The 18,946-nt window shown below is 43.3% G+C and overlaps 1 pseudogene; it reads right to left on the bottom strand.

The window, feature by feature from the left end:
- Positions 1-337: 337 nt before the first annotated feature.
- LOC127652544 (uncharacterized) lies at positions 338-4,670 on the bottom strand (annotated as a pseudogene).
- Positions 4,671-18,946: the final 14,276 nt, after the last annotated feature.

The raw sequence follows: 18,946 nt of genomic DNA on the forward strand, positions 1-18,946 counted from the left end.
CAGAGAGGGAGAAACAACAACAAAACCCGCAACAGAACTTTATTGTGAAATGCTCATTGGAAGTGCCAGACAATGCAAACTAGTTTTTCTGGGTGGAAGGTTGTGAAAAGGCAAACTGCACAATACAACGATTGGTCTTTTGGATGATGGAAATATTGGATGTGATGCCTTCCCAACACCCAGCCCTAATGAACAAATAATGAAACATTTACCATTTAATTTACAACATCTATGTAATCAATTCTGTGCAATATAACTTTATTGCTGTCCACATGGCCCAGTTTCATATACACAACATTTGTTTCTTTGCACCATCAATGTGACATTTATGACACAGTCATTTCGATGTTCTCCTGCGGTTCCCAAGATGGGGGCCAGGCCTTTTGGCTGAAAGAAATGGCAAAATAAAACGTACAGAAATTATGTATTTAATTTCTGAAATAGGTTAAATATTAGGATAGCCTCTGACATGGTTTATAAACCCTGTTAGGCTTCTACATATTTCTTTGACAGAATGGGGTGGAGAAAGCAGAAAAGAATGTATATTTATATCCAAATTATATTATTGTCACTTTGTAATGACATTTTAAACTGTACACGTATGTTGTAGTTGTGTAGCTTTATCTCTCTGTAGGCAAAAACAGATGCCACATGTGGAGAGGTGTTAGTTCATCCGAATTAAGCAGCCCGCCTGACTTCCCAAAAAGAAATGTAACACTGGTCCAGGTGCTTATTACATAAACTTATTACACAAATAACTCCCAATTCATGGTAAATCAGACAGGCTTCTTTATTAGGTTAACTCTCCCTTTAAGGACAACTCATAAGTCAGTTAAACAAGAAAGCTGATGTTACCATGACGGACACGGGAGCCAATGGACCAGGACTTCTTTACAGCCCTTGGGAAGAGGTTAAAAGACAAACCAAAGTCATACTTTATTTCATAATTAAATATTTCATTTAATTTTTCCTCTCAGCCTCTAAAAATCAATTGCCATATAATTACCAAAACATCAAATTTTTGGTTTAATATTTAGAACGCTGATAACGATTTAACATGTTAACTACTTTTTACTAAGACTTTTCTGACAAAAGGCAACAATTTCAGCACTATTCTCCTGGTGTAGTATAGTATCAATTTACGCACCTACAGTCGTACAGAATGTTCTCCGAAAAGCTGCTCACCTTTTTTTCACGTGTCTTGGACACATATTGCACTGGGAAAATCTCCAATGTGCTGTGATACTGGCAAGCTGTAACGAAAAATGAACAAATTAAGTAAGTACAAATTATTGCAATGTAACCGTATAAACCCACAGAAAGGGTATGCATTTCTCTTTGAAATATAAGACCAGAAGTAAATGCACATCATAATTTACCTGGATTATTCCGAAGCCCCAAAAACTCCAATGTAAAATGAGTCAATTAGGCAAGTAAAAGACATTTTCAACCAATATTAGGTTAATAGTTTTATATTTGTTATCAGGCCTGTAATGTACTAAACTAGCAATAAGACGATATTATATTGTGGGCCAAAAAGCTATTAGATTAGGATTAGTTAAGAGTTTAGGATTTATTATTTAATTAATAATACTTCATAGCATTTTTCTTACCATCATCATTGTTTTGGCTTCTTTTACTTTTCCTTTTAGCTGAAATTTTGACAGCTGACTTCCTGTATAGAGAAACAAAAAACATGTGTAAATTGCAATAGAGGTGTGTGGTGTCTGCCTTGCAAACCAGGTGAATACTTGCGAGTACACTGCAATGCAGGACATTCTGTTGACACTTCTCTGATGACTTCACCGTTGGGCATTGCATTATGGCACACCGGATGCCAAACTGCTGCCATACAAATAACTCCACGTTATAAGAAAAAGTAGAAAAAAAAGAGCAACTTGTGAAATACCATCTGACTTCTGAGTATAGTGTGGTGTACTACTTCCTTTTGTACATGGACACATTCTTTACCATTCTGTATCTCATATTCTACATAGTCAAGATTGCCCTTAATGCTCTGCCTCTTCTGTTCTGTACTGACACATACATGTTTGCTGCTACTACTTTCTTCTTTGCCTCAATCTCTTTTTTCCCCATTTCCTCTGCCTGTTCTCTCTGCTTGTCTGTCTCCATCAGTCCCAGCTCTTCGAAGTCTTCCTGTCCCTCCATCTCTCCTCTCTTCACTCTCTCACTCTCTACTCTGTCTTCCTGTGCCTCTATCTCCATCTCCTGCATGTCCCTCCTCTCAGTCTCTCCTATTTCACGTTGCCCCCCATGTCCTCTCTGGTCTTCATCATCTATTTCTCTTTCTGCCTCATCTTCTCCTCTCCTCTCTTGCTGCCCCACCTCCTCTCTTCAAGATCACATGCTGTGATAAAAAAAAATAAAACAAAACAAGACATTTAAGATGCAGTATGTGGTTCAAAATGTGAGTAACCAAAGAAATATAAAAAGTTTAAGACAAAAGATAAGTAGAACAAAATTACCCACCACCAGCAATCTAGATTGTGTGACAAATTCTCTGTACTGACATTTAAAACCGATCCAACTGGATAGGTACACAATACAGGATCAATCTTAATAGGGAGTCATGAATGTACTGATGTTGTGATGTGACCTACCTTCTAACAAACCTTCAAATAGGCACAATATCTTCTCCAGGACCGTATGCGCTACCACTGGCAGCTCAAAGGGGCACTGGAGCTGGGCCCTCCACTTTTTGTTTTGTGGTCTGTACTCTCCCCACAGCAGGAGGGGAAAGTACCCAAGGGCCTTCAGTTTCTCCACCTTAACATAGAAAAACATCCTGTAGTTGCTAATGGAATGATAGTTATATCAGCTCATTCGTGTGTGCTGTTGCTAGCTAATTGTTAACTGCAAGAGATTTACATTTTATAGAGAATGTTTGACAATAATCATCTTGGAACTACCTGTAAAATAACTGTTTTTTTTGTAAAACACTTATGAATTAGGATTTTTTTAATATAATTTAACAGTTTTTGTTTGGCAAACGCTTCTGCCAGTCATTGACCATTTGTTTTTTAACGATCTTTAACCAATATTTTCATTAATGGTAAACGTTTGGCACCCTGTGCTGCCATGCATTTCACAGTTTTTTTTTTTACAGTGCAGTAAACCAAAAGAAAAACCTCTTAGTGTAAAGTGGCCTTAGATACTGGGGCTGAATGAATACAAGTTGTAGGCAGGGCTAAATTATGTGTATTGTTTTAATATTTATATATGGACTAGCTCATTATTATCTGAAATATTGCAAATGCAGTTGGGTTGATGACATCATGACACACAACTGCATGAGATTACCATAGTTGCTGCTTCCTTGCACAATGTAAATACAATTATATATTTCTGTAATGTTGACAGGAGCCTGAAATGCCTGACCAAAAGAGAAAGACAAAATGTTTATTACCAGCAGGGCACTGTTGTCAAAAATCTTTGCCTGATTGCGGGACTTTTTGACTTTTTGTGCCCATTCCTTGGCTCTGGTCCGGAATCCTTTCATACGGGTCGTCTGCCTGGATTCATGTCCAGCAGCTTCCCACACTGAGTAAGGGAGAGAGAGACGAGAGAGCGGTATGACTCATGGGATTTTTTTTTTTTTAATAAAATCTAAACTGTGGTCCAGTTGATCAAGCATTGCTGATTTTCTAGCCCTCTATTTACAAGGGCCTAAATAATAACTTGGATACCAAGTTTATGCACTTCATTGAACAGACAGACTAAATATGCAGCTGAGTCAATGCACCGGCACATTTTAAAAATATTAAAGGCATAATGCTAAAACATAGTTAGATATGTATCCATATTTTAATGGAAAATACGAATGTCCATTATCTGGCCACAGACATTACAACTTAAAGGTACAGTTCACCCAAAAATGACAAATTTGTCATTGTTTATTAACCTTTAAGTTGTTCCAAACCTATTTTTTTTCCCCTACAATGGAAGTCAATGGGTGCTTCAACTGTCTGGATACCAGCATTCTTTAAAATATCTTCTTTTGTGTTCAGCAGAAGAAAGAAACTCATACAGGATTGGAACAACTTTGAGGGTGAGTAAATTATGACAATTTTTATTTTTGGTTGAACTATCCCTTTAAGTTGTCATTATTGTATGCGCTAGTGGAGATGTTGCCATTTTCTTAAAATATGGATAATCTAAAAGAACTGAGTGACCACAGTTTAGATTCACCACAATACAAAGTACTGTCTGTAGACAGATTCAGTGTCAAATATGTAGCCTTCTAAGAGGATGTTAAAGGAATCAATAGTCAAAAATTCAATAACAACAGGTACCTTTCCATCAGGTGGGAAATGTAACATTTTGAAAGATACCTACTGTGATGCAAATTTGTAGTGTAACAAAACAAAACTCTTTCTGTCTTTTGTATGATGAACTTAATGTCTCCACTGGAAACTCCTGTTTTATTGTCACTCTATTGCATGGGCAACAAATACTGAGATATTTAATGCCAATAAAGTTTATTTTAATTTGGACTTAATGACTCTGGATTTAATGCATGAAAATGGGGGTAAGCAGTTAGACAGTTCAATAGCCTATTGTACATTATTTACCTTGGTGCATCTTCTATTGGCACAATTTATCTTTTCCAGGCAATGGGTGCACTGTCGAAGAGTTGATCCACCTGGCATTTTCACTACAAACAAAACAAAAATAAATTATAATATCAACATGCCATGTAACAAAATATTTAAGTCTGTGGGAGGACCTGATGTGAGCATATCCTATGCCTTTCCAATGTCACTATAAAGATGAAAAAAAACATAAATCTGTCTTTAATGTTCACCTGAACTGCGAGGTAAAGTAAGTGTGTGATATCAAAGTAAGTATGGGTAGCACTTTACACAACACACATTATAGGGTAATATCACAAAGTAACTTATTTTATGGTAATGACAAGTAACTTTTGTAATATTAATGTGTACATTTTTGGTAAAAATTTGTAATTATTAGCATTATAACAGTAAGTAAGTAAGTAAGTTTTATTTATATAGCACCTTTCACAGATAAAATCACAAAGTACTTTACATGTAGCAAGATAGCAATTTGAACAGTTAAAAAACATTATACAAAACATACAACATAATAGCTCAGTCAACTGAAAGATTGTCTGAACAGTCATTCATTGTAGGAATTGTGCACTCATTGAATACCATGTAATACTTTGGAAGCATTGGCTTACTACTAGTCCTTTCCTTCTGTAATTAATGGAACTTCCATATTCTTGAGGACAGATGAGGTTGTGTGACAGTACTGTTACCCAATAACTATTGTGAAATAATGGGAATGACACAATGGGAACGGCAGAATAAAGTCAGGCTTGATACCTTAATATTGTTTTGTTTTTTTGTTGGAGACAAAGACTCTAATCTAAATCGTGCTCAATTTTCTTTTAGGTAAACTGCACTATATGTGATGCCATTAGAAATCAAATATCCCGGGAATTGAAGCCTAATCCAACCCTACTGTACTACTTGCAAGCAACTAGTAATGCCTGCCTGAATTATACCAATGTGGCTGTTATTCTAGCAGACCTCAGATCGGCTGGTATAGTGAATGTAGGCCGTATGATCCGAAATACTGATCTGGTGTCAGCACCCACGTGTAATATGTAACGTTAGAGCGATAACAGGGACACCACATCAAAATTACATATAACGTTAACATTTATAGATGCAGCATGGATTATATAACGTTACATGCCATTTCTACAGGCATAGCCAATAAACGGTCTGTTGCCCACAATTTGGGAATAAATCCGGTTTAGGAGTCCATGCGGACTAATTAGTCCACATTATTGACCCCTGGGGGGTCCCGTAGGCTAACGTTACCACTTTAGCTAAAACCGTTAGCAAACACTAATTCAGTCTGTTGATTTGTAACTTAGTATTGTCATCAGCCATGTCTAAAAGCTGAAGACCCATGTCAAAACATGATTAAAGACTGTTTTTTATTTATTTCAAACTGCAACAGGGATACATAACTTAGCTTAGGCTAATGTCAATGGTAGGATACCTGCTGTGCTAATGGAGCAGCCCACGGTTCCACTAACTACTAATTTTGACACATGGCCCAATGTAACACAAACACTGTAATAATTAAAATAATACAGTTAACACTGTGATCTCATTACAAAGATTGCTGCCCTTACTTACCTGTTTGAAGGTGTAACGTACGCGCATCAGGTGAACTGGGCGAACTGAGCCTCGCTTGTGATGTCATTGCCGTTAAATTTATTTTGACGCATCCACTGAAGTTAATGGGAAGGATTGGCGTATCATATGCACGCAAAATTGGACATTGGCGTATGCATTACAGGCAATTTGGAAGTATAAAGTCGTGTTATTTATACGCATATTGATGAGAACGGGTTGCAAATGCTATTATTAATCCTTATATTCATGGAAATTTAATCCAACACTCTTACAATTATAGGTCTTTAGAGACCCTGCATATATATATATATATATATATATATATATATATATATATATATATATATATATATATATATATATATATGAGTACACCCCTCACATTTTTGTAAATATTTGATTATATCTTTTCATGTGACAACACAGAATAAATGACACTTTGCTACAAGTAGTGAGTTTGCAGCTTGTATAACAGTGTCAATTTGCTGTCCCCTCAAAATAATTCAACACACAGCCATTAATGTCTAAACCACTGGCAACAAAAGTGAGTACACCCCTAAGTGAAAATGTCCAAATTGGGCCCACAATGTCAATATTTTGTGTGGCCACCATAATTTTCCAGCACTGCTTTAACCCTTCACCAGTGCTTCACAGGTTGCCACAGGAGTCCTCTTTCACTCCTTCATGACGACATCACGGAGCTGGTGGATGTTAGAGACCTTGTGCTCCTCCACCTTCTGTTTGAGGATGCCCCACAGATGCTCAATAGGGTTTAGGTCTGGAGACATGCTTGGCACGTCCATCACCTTCACCCTCAGCTTCTTTAGCAAGGCAGCGGTCATCTTGGAGGTGTGTTCGGGGTCCTTATCATGCTGGAATACTGCCCTGCGGCCCAGTCTCTGAAGGGAGGGGATCATGCTCTGCTTCATTATGTCACAGTACATATTGGCATTCATGTTTCCCTCAATGAATTCTAGCTTCCCAGTGCCAGCAGCACTCATGCAGCCCCAGACCATGACACTCCCACAACCATGCTTGACTTTAGGCAAGACACACTTGTCTTTGTACTCCTCACCTGGTTTCAGTGAGTGTATTCGATGGCCAGCAGCTCCAGCCTAATGTCGCCCTCACATATCTATATTTTTCAATTATTAAACCGGTTGTATCAAGAAACGCAGGACACTCAAATGCATGAAAATACAGCCCAGTTAGAAGTCCCAAGAAGCCGTCTGTAAACACTTTCCCAGGCGGCTCACCATAATCCAATGGGGGGTCACTTAGAACAAGAGAGAACACTGCACCACTTAATAATGAATCCTGTTCTAGATTTGTCCTGATTTGTTGCATTATCTCATTGATTAATGAAAAATAATCAGCAATTTATAATTACAAGAAATGTTAACATATCAAAATATATTTTATAAAATTGTTTGCTAATTATATTGGAAATATTTAGAAAATGCAATACTATCTGAGCATTTTGTTGATCCATGTGTGATAGATATATGTGCCGGATGTCTAAAGACTTGAAATTGTAAGGGTGTTGGATGAAATTTCCATGCATTTAAGGATTAATAAAAGCGTTTAACAGCATCATTGTTTGTTTTTTATCAGCATAAAAAGATATACCCTCACGTCCATTTTGGCATGCTCTTCGTCGAATTCGTTGAAGTGCCATTCGAAAACAGTATGGTTTATCAAAATTCTGTGAATATCTTTTTGTGCTGAGTGCATCTAGATGATGCAGGCCAATTTTTGTGCAAATCGGATAAACGGTCGAGTTTGAAAAAGCAGGTTTTTCAGAAAATTTAAAATGGCAGAAAACTTTTCATGGTGGAAAATGACATCATAGGGTGCAATCGTATCATCTTGAGCCAAGGAATTTCGTTTCTAGAACTCACGGTTCAAAAGTTATTAAAATAAACATGATTAAAAGTTAACAGGGATCAAGCGGTTTAAGGCCTTTTAGCACATGCGTAAAAATATATTAAGTTTTATTTAGCAAGCATGTAACCACCTAGATCATAGATGGAAAAGACAATTTATAGCCAATACAGGCAATTTACTTTGGAAATATATATATATTTTTTTAAAGCATTTTAACAGTTATAGCACCACCTATTTTCCAATCTCCATAAAAGTTTGTATGCGTCTTTAGAATTATATGTTGCATGTGCTAATCTACTTTCTTGAAGTTTTGACTTTTCGTTTAGGATATATAGGCTTTGTAGTATATTTTGCCATGCCCATTTTCTAAATGACCCTGTTATAGCTATCCAAAGGGTAAAGTTCCAAATTTTTTTGATAACTATTGACCTAGAGAATTGTACTGTATTAGTTTTATTGAGTTTGAGCTAAAAACCTAGGACTAGTTTGCAAAAGTCGTTTTTTTTCCATAATCATGAATATTTAATGATGGTGGATGGTACGTTTTGGTACGTTAACTCTAACTGCTCTATATAAGATTCACTTTATTTAGTTGACTAACTACTGTAAAGCTTGCTTCCAAAACAGCCAGGCCACTTTAACTGTTACATTTGTATAAAATCACCATGCAACAACTGATTTATGCATCACAACAGCTAGTAACTAACAGCTAGCGGTTGTGCTATTGTTTTGTGTCACATTTAAGATGATGTCACGGCAGTAGAGGCGGCACAACTATGACGATCAGCGTATAATCCCACCCACGTTGAGTCGGCACTTAAGAGCAGTGGAAAAGCAATCTCAGAAAAGCCAAGCGAGCCGAGCCAATAATAAATGTGATGTCAATAACCTGCAGATAACTGAATGGTCAGGAAGAATCGTCACTACCACCATCACTGGATTTGTGAAAAGGGACATCAACCCGCTAGTTTAAAGGTAGCTATAGCAGTATCATTTGTTCATGCGACTTTCAAATTGTAAAATGATATGGCTGTGCGCACATCCATGCTGTGGTCAATAAATGAGTGTGCAGACGATCCTCTTGTTAGCGACAAATGGAACGACGCAAAATGAAAAAGTATTTCATGAAGTGTCTCAGCTTTTGGATGCACCGGCTACCAATAGTACCTACCAACAACTTAAACGTGACTACAGAACCATCAAGGACCACAACAGCTGGAGTGGTTCAAACAGAAGAAATTGGAAGTGGTTCTACCAAATGGACGCTATCAATGGCAAAAAACCAACAAGCAATGGTATGAGAGTGCCCTTAACTCGCCCACGGCGTTGTTGGAGTCCATGATGGAGGATGGTACATTTTGCTACGTTAACTCTATATTCTGCTCTATATAAGCTTCACTTTATTTAGTTGACCAGCTACTGGAAAGCTTGCTTCTAAAACAACCAGGCCAATTTAATTGTTACACTTGTGTAAAATAATCAAACAACAACTTTTTATGCAGCACAATGAGTTAGTTAGTAGTTAGAGTTAGAATTAGTAGCTAACAACTAGCAGTCGTGTTATTGTTTATGGTCAGTAATATTATCACGTTTAAGATGATGTCACGGCAGTAGAGGTGGCACAGCTATGATGATGAGCCTATAATCCCACCCACGTTGAGAAGGCACTAAACTACAGTGGAAAAGCAAGCTCAGAAAAGTAAAGTGAGCAAAGTGGAGTCGAGTCGAACCATAATGGCAGTGGAAAAGTGCCATTAGTGACCACAGGGCAGGAATATGTTCAGGAAGTCTGTGAAGCAGCCACAGGGCAGGGACTGGTTCAGGAGGCCTGGGAGACAGCCACAGGGCAGGGACTGGGTCATGGAAGCCTGGCAGGCAGTCACAGGGCTGGGATAAAATCGGAAGGCCTGGGGGTGGCCACAGAGATATGACAGGATCTGGAGGCCTGGGAGACAGTCTCAGAGCAGGGACAGGAGGAGATCTGGTAGCAGGAGGTGGTGGCTTAGGGGACAGAGCCATAGAATGAGGAGCCACGAGAGGTTAGAGGATTTGAGACTGAGGTGGTGGAGATCCAGGGATTGAGGTCTGAGCAGTAGGAGACACTGAAGGCGGAGCCAAGGAAGGGTCGACAGAGGCAGGCAGAGCCAGGAGAGGGTCGATGGAGGCAGGTGGAGCCGTGGGAGGCCTGAGGGGCGAAGCCATGGAAGGCGGAGCCATAGGAGGCTTGAGGTGCGAAGCCGTTGAAGGCGGAACCATGGGAGGCTCGATGGGTGAAGCTGAGGAAGGCTCAAAGCTGAGTCCTGGATGACTGGGAAATGATCTCCATGGTCATGAGCATGGACAGAGACTTGGGAACGACCTCTGTGGTCGTGAACACTGGCAGAGACTTGGGAACAACCTCCATGGCCGTAAACACTGGCAGAGACTCTGGAACGACATCCATGGTCATGAACATGGGCAGACAATTTTGAAAGACCTTTGTTAGGGCATGCAGAATTTTGATATCTCCTTTTACCACAGTAGTAACACAGTCATTATGACGATGATCACGTTCTTCATTATAAAGTCTAGCATATGCGATCTGCATAGGTTCAGGGGCTATGGGGAGATGCCTGGACTTGACTATGGACTGATAGTTGTGATTTGGGGCTAATCTTTGAACGTGGTGAGTTACACAGTAATTTATCAATCTTTACAGCCTACGAAATTAATTCAGTGAGTGTTGAATCATTACACTTGCATGCGAGTTCGGCCTGGAGTCCCTCTCTGAAAAAAGTATTGAGACCGATAGTGGCTCAAAGTGGATGGAACAATAATGTCCTGAAGTGTATGGCGAAGTCAGCTGCAGAATGTGAACGCTGTCGTAAATGTAGCAGCTGAACAGAAACATCTTTAACTCCCTCTGGGTATTCAAACACTTAATGGATCTGTGAAGTGAAGTAATCTAATGAAGTTTGGAGTTGTTTATCATTCTCCAAAACAGCAGAGGCCCAGTCTGAAGCTTTAAAAGGTAAGTAATGTCACCACAAATACGAATTTCTTTGAATCCTGGCTGAACAACTCTGGTTGATTGGAGAAATATATTCTACATTGACGTAGAAATACTTTACACTTCTCTGGTGATCAGGTAGAGTGCTCCCTCTGGTGGACGGCTGAATGGATACCAGCCTCATTTGTTACAATTGTTTACTGATATAGTAATATTATTATTACTTTCACTGTGTTCTTAAATCACAGGTATTGTTAATTCAGTTGTACAATTTGACAACTATCACAATTTATTTAATCAGCTTTCTGGATCAGAAATTAATTATTCATTTATACATAAATTCACACTGCAAGGTTCTCTGTTACTTGGTTGTGGTAGTGTCTCATAAATGGAGATACATCCTGACGAAACCTATCAGGTTTCCCAATTTATCAACCACGTAAAATAAAACTATTGCAAACGAATCGATAACTCAAAAGTGGTGAGCACCATACAAAGCTGCTACTCCCTTATCATCTTATCTGCTGCTTGGGATCTCAAAGATTCCATACTTTTTCACCCCACTGCGTCAAATTTATGGGACTGAACACTCAGAATCAGTCCTTGGATTCAGAGATGAATGCTCTTCACGTTTGTTCACTCTTCGTCTGCAACCAAAATGGAGAGAACCGGTAACAGGAATGTATATCTGTCACGAACCCCGCTCCTCTGCCCCATCCCCGCTTCGTCGCACACACACTCACTCCCTCGACCTCACTCCCTCGCTCCGCCCCCTCGAGCTTTGCACACTCTTTTTGCTCGCTCGAGCCCTCACGCCCACTTTGCTCCTACTCGCCCACATGCTCGTAGGTTATCTCCCTTCCTCGAGTTTCTCACGTGTTTCCAATCCCCCAGAACATTACGACCACCTGCACTGGCGTCATCTGCACTCCTGCACATTAGTTTCACCTGCACTCGTCTCATCACCTATCATTGTTTACACCTGCACTCGCCCCTATATATTTCACAACCCGTTCGTCTCACTCCGGTTGGTTATTGTTTAGTTTACCCCCCCTCGCTTTGCCAGCACTTGTGATCCTCTAGTTCCCCTATCTTTTCCTCTCGCTAGTCCCGTCTAGTTCATGCTTGTTTCCCGGCTTCGACCCTACACTCCCCTTGACCACTCTCATCCGGATTTGCCCCTTTACCCTATTCTGATTCCCCGGCTTCGACCTTACACTCCCGTTTACCACTCTTCTCTGGATTTGCCCTTTTTGTACTGTTGACTGCTTTATCGATTAAAGCAGTTTACTCTGACATTGTGACTGTCTCGTCTTGTGTGTGTGTGCGCGACAGAATAACTAACCTACACAGAAGACAGTCACAATGTATTCCCCGGTGGATTTTCGCAGCTCACTAGAGCGGATGTTCACGGCACGTTCTGCACGAGGACCTACGGTTGGGAGACATGATCGAGCGCTCACGGCCCAGGGACAGCAGGTACGTGCGATTTTTGATTTATGTCACCCTGTTCTACCTGTGTCTGTCCCTGAGCCCGCTTATGCTCCCAACCCATCCCCGAAGCCGTAAGCCTTCAACCCCTGAGAGGTTTGATGGCTCTTCGGACGCTTGCCAAGGGTTGTTTAAGCAGGGCAGCGGTTTTAGAACGGTAAACCCTGCCCTTAACTTTTTGGAGCCAGCGGCCCGACTCTTGGCTTTACGGCCAGGGAGTCAACCCTTGGAGGCTTACGTGGTTGACTTTTGTGCCCTGGCTAACCAGGTGAACTTTGATGAGGTGGCTCTGAAAGACATTTTTCAATGTGGGCTGAATGAGCCAACCTCATCAGTTATGCCTGGTGGTCGCTGCTCCCTCAACCTGGCTCAGTTTATTGACCTCGCCCTACTGTACGCTGGTTCCTCGTTTACTGTGGGGGAGGCAGAAACTGAACCAGCGTTCCATACAACGGCCCCCATCTTGAAGCCTACCACGGCCCCCGTCTTGAAGCCTACCACGGCCCCTGTCTTGAAGCCTACCACGGCCCCCGTCTTGAAGCCTGTCACGGCCCTCGTCCCGAAGCCTGTCAGGGCCCCAGTCCCGAAGCCTGTCACGGCCCTAGTCCCGAAGCCTGTCACGGCCCTAGTCCTGAAGCCTGACACGGCCCCAGTCCCGAGGCCTGTCACGGCCCCAGTCCCGAAGCCTGACACGGCCCTAGCCCCGAAGCCTGACACGGCCCCAGTCCCGAGGCCTGTCACGGCCCCAGTCCTGAAGCCTGTCTCAGCCCCAGTCTCGAAGCCTGGCATGGCCAGCGAGTCAACGCCCATGCCTGCTACGGCCAGAGAGTCAGCGCCCATGCCCGCCACAGCCAATGAGCCAGCGCCCATGCCCGCCACGGTCGGCGAGCCAGCGCCTGTAGCCTCGACCGTCCCCATGGCCACACCCCCTGTTGGCCGAGGACACAAGAGAAGGAAGAGGGCCCCTTCTCCCCAGTCTCGTCTTGTGCTCAAGACCGCAGAGGTTCCCTCAGAGTCTTCCACGGCTCTGCCGGGTTCTGCTCCGCCCCCACAGTCTTCCACGGCTCTGCCGGGTTCTGCTCCGCCCCCAGAGTCTTCCACGGCTCTGCCGGGTTCTGCTCCGCCCCCAGAGTCTTCCACAGCTCTGTCGGGTTCTGCTCCGCCCCCAGAGTCTTCCACGGCTCTGTCGGGTTCTGCTCCGCCCCCAGAGTCTTGCACGGCTCTGCCGGGTTCTGCTCCGCCCCAGAGTCTTCCACGGCTCTGCCGGGTTCTGCTCCGCCCCCAGAGTCTTCCACGGCTCTGCCGGGTTCTGCTCCGCCCCCAGAGTCTTCCAGGGCTCTGCCGGGTTCTGCTCCGCCCCCAGAGTCTTCCACGGCTCTGCCGGGTTCTGCTCACCCCTCAGAGCCCTCGCGGCCTCCGCCTCTCGAGTCTCCCAAGGCTCCTCCTCCCAAGCCTCCCAGGGCTCCTCTCAAGCCTCCCAGGGCTCTTCCTCTCGAGCCTCCTAAGGCTCCTCCTCTCGAGCCTCCCAGAGCTCTACCTCCCAAGCCCCCCAGGGTTCTGCCTTTCAAGTCTCTCGAGCCTCCCAGAGCTCTACCCCTCGAGCCTCCCAGAGCTCCGCCTCTCAAGCCTCTCAGGGTCCTCCTCCCTAGCCTCCCAGGGCTCCTCCTCTCGAGTCTTTCAGGGCTCCCCATCCCAAGCCTCTCAGGGCTTCTCCTCTCGAGTCTTTCAGGGCTCCACCCCTCAAGCCTCTCACGGCTACGCCTCTCGAGTCTCTCAGGGCTCCTCCCCCTCAAGCCTCTCAGGGCTTCCCCTCTCAAGTCTTTCAGGGCTGCTCCTCCCCTCGAGCCTCTCAGGGCTCCGTCCCTCGAGTCTTTCATGGCTCCACCCCTCAAGCCTCTCACGGCTTCGCCTCTCGAGTCTCTCAGGGCTCCTCTTCCCCTCGAGCCTCTCAGGGCTCCGTCCCTCGAGTCTTTCATGGCTCCACCCCTCAAGCCTCTCATGGCTTCGCCTCTCGAGTCTCTCAGGGCTCCTCCCCCTCTCAAGCCTCTCAGGGCTTCCCCTCTCGAGTCTCTCAGGGCTCCTCCTCCCCTCAAGCCTCTCAGGGCTTCTCCCAAAGACTCCAGAGCTTTCTATGGCTCCACCTCTCGGGCCTCCTACGGCTCTACCCCCCGAGACTACAGAGCCTGCCTGGTCGTCGCCTCGGGGACCTCCCACGGCGCCACCGTCATTGGCTCCACCTCCAGAGCCTTTCAGGCCTTCGCCCCTAAAGCCTCCTTCGGCTCCACCTCCAGAGCCTTCCAGAACCCCACCTCCAGAACCGCCTACAGTGCCGCCTCTGACGGCACCGCCTTTCACGGCTCTTCCCTGGCCCCCTGACCCTGTCCGGTGGCCCCCTGACACTCTCCCTGTCCTGTTGCCTCTTCCCTGGCCTCCTGACCCTGTTCCTGTCCGGTGGTCACCTTCCAGACCCCCGGACCCAGTCCCTGTCCTCCAGTCGCCTTCCAGACCCCCTGACCCAGCCTCTGCCCTATGGCTGCCCCCTAGATCTCCCGACCACCCGCCTGTCCGCTATGTTCCCCCTGACCTTGCCTTGAAACTGCCCATGGACTGTCTCACTTCCCTTTGTCTGTCCCCTGATCATCCTGCACCGCCTCCCACGGCCGTCAGGAGCCGTCCTATTCAGAGGGGGGAGTACTGTCACGAACGCCGCTCCTCTGCCCCATCCCCGCTTCGTCGCACACACACTCACTCCCTCGACCTCACTCCCTCGCTCCGCTCCCTCGAGCTTTGCACACTCTTTTTGCTCGCTCGAGCCCTCACGCCCACTTTGCTCCTACTCGCCCACATGCTTGTAGGTTATCTCCCTTCCTCGAGTTTCTCACGTGTTTCCAATCCCCCAGAACATTATGACTACCTGCACTCGCTTCATCTGCACTCCTGCACATTAGTTTCACCTGCACTCGTCTCATCACCTATCATTGTTTACACCTGCACTCGCCCCTATATATTTCACAACCCGTTCGTCTCACTCCGGTTGGTTATTGTTTAGTTTACCCCCCCCCTCGCTTTGCCAGCACTTGTGATCCTCTAGTTCCCCTGTCTTTTCCTCTCGCTAGTCCCGTCTAGTTCATGCTTGTTTCCCGGCTTCGACCCTACGCTCCCCTTGACCACTCTCATCCGGATTTGCCCCTTTACCCTATTCTGATTCCCCGGCTTCGACCTTACGCTCCCGTTTACCACTCTTCTCTGGTTTTGCCCTTTTTGTACTGTTGACTGCTTTATCGATTAAAGCAGTTTACTCTGACATTGTGACTGTCTCGTCTTGTGTGTGTGTGTGTCAATATCAAGACTTTACCAACAACCAGTCAACAGAGAATTTGGAAAAGAATGGAAGATGATAACTCACCTTCCTAATCTTTTAGCCTTGCATGAGAAGAATCAAAGTTGATCCGTTTTCAACTTTATCTCAGTCCAGAACCTCCAAATTGATGCATTGAGATCCAGCAGATTGAAATGACTTCAATAAATCAGATGATTTGTAGAAGTAATAACAACTTTTAATTTGTAAAAATGAATGCAGTTAATAAAAAAAATATAAATTAATGAATACGGAATAAATGAAATAATACAGAAAATAAATGTTAAATAGATCTATTTTAAGGATATATCCAAGGACTAAGTACTGGAAAAAAAAAAACTAATAACACAAAGTCTTGTCTTTGTCTAATGTAAAATAGAAAAAAAATGTAAGTACAGAGAGTCAAGATGATGCCTCAAAGTTGGAGAACAGATGCGATTATCTAGAGAGTTGAGATGTTAGTCTAATACAGATAATTGTTATGGTCTTTCTACCCTCTTGGGACTCTGCCAGCAGGTATTTCCTTTCTAGATGCAGAAAGTTTTGCACAAAGATGTAATGACCCTAAATCTGGTTATGGCTTATAGAAGTGTGAAAACTAATCGACTATACAGTCAGGTCCATAAATATTGGGACATCGACACAATTCTAATCTTTTTGGCTCTAAACACCACCACAATGGATTTGAAATGAAACTAACAAGATGTGCTTTAACTGCACATCTTTGTACATTTGTTGACTGTCTGTGTACTGGTGCTTGAGATGTCTTTATCTTAGATGCACACTATATGCAGAAACACACATAAGCAGACATTTATTATATTACACTCCTGAAGGCAGACAATAAACATCAAATTAATTTACAGCTTGCAGAAATATGTATAAGGTTCAGGAAGAGAGATCTCCTCAAAAGAAACGGCCTAAAATTGAAAACAAGTGTTTAATACATTGCACTGAAGAGGACCCAGAGAAGAATTTAACAACACCAAAGGACTGGAATTCGTGGACAACATTGGTTAAGGCAGCAGAAATAAGAAATCATAAAGACATATTAGATTTGGCTGAGAGTTTGGGGATTTGGAAACACTCAAAAGCAAACCATTAGACACTACAACAGAAACAATGGCTAGAAGGTCCATACGAACTCAGAGCTCTAGTTCATTGGTGTATGAAAATATCTGCATCTTTTGTGAGAAGTCTTCAAAGTTCAGACCAGGAACAAAAAGTAGAGAGCCGTTAATGCAGTCTGTGTCTTGGCAGTCTGATGCTGCAGTTAGAAATGCAGCTCTAGCCAACCAGGATAAAAGAATGACTGCAGTTACTAGCAGAGAGCTGATAGCAGCAGAAGCTCACTACCACAAGAGTTGTTACAGGAACTATACCAGAGTCCTTACATCTCATGATGCCCCTTCAGAGAGGTCCGTAGTGTCTGATGAAGAAAACGGGTATAAAGCCACAGAAGCAGCTGCATTTGACGAGTTGTTTGAATATATACGGGAAGAACTGATGGAACATCCTTGTGTTATGAAGTTTACAATTCTCACATGTAGAATCAGAGTATATGCACAAACGTGGCGTTGACACTCTGATGGAATCAACCATCAAGAACCTTAGAAGAAGATTAGAGGCAGAATTTGGTGATTCCCTACATTTTTGCAAGTCTAACAATGGCAGGTTACTGATGTATCCTGACACTTTGTCTATGGAGCATCTTGTTGTTGAGAACAGTGAAATACATGACAAGCTTAGTCAAGAAACAACCTATACAGACCGCATAGAGGAAACCGCTTTGATTCTACGCACGGCCATCAAGAAAGAGCGGCCGTCAGTATCATGGCCACCTAATCCTTTTGAACTTGATCAGAAATCAGTAAAGCTGGCTGGTGAAATCAAAGAGTTTTTGGCTGTATTGCTGAGTGGTGACTCATTTGAAAAGGCTTCTGAAAAGTTACAAAGACTTGTCATGTCTTTTGGACAAGATATAACTTATGCAGTGACTCAAGGAAGAATAAGAATGCCCAAGCATATTTTGATTCCTTATGCTATTAAGGCGCTTACAGGAAATGTTGAATTGATCCAAATGATGAATCGCCTGGGACACTCTGTATCTTACACTTTGTTAGAGGAGATAGATACAGCCTTGTGCCTGCAGAAATTAACCATGGCAGATGCTGCAGGTTTGGCTGTTCTTCCTAGCAACATAAAGCCCAATGTGCCTACGACATTAGGATGGGACAACATAGACAGAAACGAAGAGACATTGACTGGAGAGGGAACATCCCATAGGATCAATGGAATTGCAGTCCAGCCTTTGACAGAGGGTCCATCACTTCCACCAATGTCCTATGAAGTGCCCAAAAGGCAAAGAAGTATCAAAGATGTCATGCCTGAGAACCTGCCTGTGTACAATGCCGGCGCTAAGGCCTCAGCTCCTACCATGGTCCATGAAGAAGTAGATTATCAAGAATGCTGGAACAAGGCCAGAATGAAGAATTTAGTATGGTTAGTCACAAGACTGCATGCTCAACAGAATCAACCTATTCCTGGGTGGACTGGCTTCAACATACGTACTAGACAGAATGTGACCATTACTCAAAGTAGCATTGGATATCTTCCTACCATCAATGGCCCTGCCTCTGATATGGCAACTGTACATGAGATATTTGTGCAATCTCACAAAATCATGAAAACCCTCGATCTGAAAGAGATAATACTTGTATTCGATCAGGCCTAATATGCCAAGGCTATGGAAATTAAGTGGAAGCATGAGGACAAGTTTAGTGGGATCATCCTCAGACTTGGAACATTCCACACAATTTGCACGTGGATGGCAGTTATAGGCAAACGCTCTCAGGATGCAGGTTTGAGAGATTTATGCATTGAAGCAAGTTTGATTGCAGAAGGCTCAGCTTCAAAAACACTGGAAGGGCGAAGCTACAACAGAGGTGTAAGAGTTCATAAACTGGTTTATGAGGCCCTCTTGAGAATACTTTGGAGTCGTTTCAGTGAACAGGAAAACCTAAGTTC

Source organism: Xyrauchen texanus, chromosome 2 (genome assembly GCF_025860055.1).
Source record: "Xyrauchen texanus isolate HMW12.3.18 chromosome 2, RBS_HiC_50CHRs, whole genome shotgun sequence".
NCBI classification, from domain to species: domain Eukaryota; kingdom Metazoa; phylum Chordata; class Actinopteri; order Cypriniformes; family Catostomidae; genus Xyrauchen; species Xyrauchen texanus.